Here is a 1,890-nt window from a genome sequence, read left to right as displayed (position 1 = left end):
GGGACCTAATGAAACTTAAAAGCTCTTGTACAGCCAAGGAAACCATAAAAAAGACAAAAAGACAACCCTCAGAATGGGAGAAGATATTTGCAAATAAAGCCACTGACAAAGGATTAAGCTCCAAAATTTACAGGCAGCTCATGCAGCTCAGTATCAAAAAAACAAACAACCCAACCCATAAATGGGCAGAAGACCTAAATAGACATTTCTCCAAAGAAGGTATACAGGTTGCCAACAAACACATGAAAGAATGCTCAACAGCATTAATCATTAGAGAAATGCAAAACAAAACTACAATGAGATATCATCTCACACTAGTCAGAGTGGCCATCATCAAAAAATCTACAAACAATAGATGCTGGAGAGGGTGTGGAGAAAAGGGAACCCTCTTGCACTGTTGGTGGGAATGTAAATTGATACAGCCACTATGGTGAACAGTATGGAGGATCCCTAAAAAACTAAAAATAGAACTACCATACGACCCAGCAATCCCACTACTGGGCATATACCCTGAGAAAACCATAATTCAAAAAGAGTCATGTACCAAAATGTTCATTGCAGCTCTATTTACAATAGCCAGGTCATGGAAGCAACCTACATTTCCATCAACAGATGAATGGTTAAAGAAGATGTGGCACATATATACAATGGAATATCACTCAGCCATAAAAAGAAACGTAATTGAGTTATTTGTAGTGAGGTGGATGGACCTAGAGTCTGTCATACAGAGTGAAGTAAGTCAGAAACAGAAAAACAAATACCGTATGCTGACACATATATATGGAATCTAAGAAAAAAAAATTGTCGTGAAGAACCTAGGGGCAGGACAGGAATAAAGATGCAGACATAGAGAATGGACTTGAGGATACGGGGAGGGGGAAAGGTAAGCTGGGACAAAGTGAGAGAATGGCATGGACATATATACACTACCAAATGTAAAATAGATAGCTAGTGGGAAGCAGCTGCATAGCACAGGGAGATCAGCTCTGTGCTTTGTGTCCACCTAGAGGGGTGGGATAGGGAGGGTGGGAGGGAGACACAAGAGGGAGGAGATATGGGGAGATATATATATATATATATATGTATAGCTGACTTACTTTGTTATAAAGCAGAAACTAACACACCTTTGTAAAGCAATTATACTCCAATAAAGATTTGAAAAAAAGATAACCAAGTAAACAAATAAAAAATAAATAAATTACATAAATTAAATGGGGTGGCCAGGAAAGGTGTTGCTGAGAAGACAAGCCATGGAGTCAAGCATCTATCAGCACAATAGGTTTATTTTTTACTCACATGATGATTGTGATCCATATAGTAATTCAGGGTACATGGTAATTCAGGCTCTTTTCCATCTTGTGGTCCACCTCTCCCCCAGGTCCTCAGGGTTCTTCTCTGCATTAAGCTGCAGAATGTGGAAAGAGAAAGAGTGTTGGGAGGGCACACACTCCTCCACCTGAGGAGGCTGGTGCCTCCACATCTAGGTTCACACCCATGATGAGAACCAGTCATACAGCTCTCCCTGGATGCCAATTTGCCAAGTGCTGTGCCAACCAAGAAAGGAAGAATATGCACCTACATGGGCATTAGCAGCTCCTGCCCGCAACCAGTTAGGAAGCTACTGCAGTTACCCAGGGGGAAGATCGTGCTGACTGGGACCAGGGCCATGACAGGTGAGCTGTTGAAAACTGAAAGGATTCTGGATACATCCTGAGTTACAGTTAAGTTTTATGGAGGAGGTGTAGGTGGAGTGCATGAGAATGAGAAGAGTGAAACTTAAAGCCGAGTTAGATGAGCTTCTGATGTTTGGACATTCCTGCCCAGGGGCTCCTTGAGAGGACTCAGTTTGCATGAGTTAACTCCTGTGTGGCTCTTAATTCCCGTGTGGCC

Source organism: Phocoena phocoena, chromosome 7 (assembly GCF_963924675.1).
Source record: "Phocoena phocoena chromosome 7, mPhoPho1.1, whole genome shotgun sequence".
Lineage (NCBI taxonomy): Eukaryota > Metazoa > Chordata > Mammalia > Artiodactyla > Phocoenidae > Phocoena > Phocoena phocoena.
Note: the sequence above shows the minus strand (reverse complement) of the source record.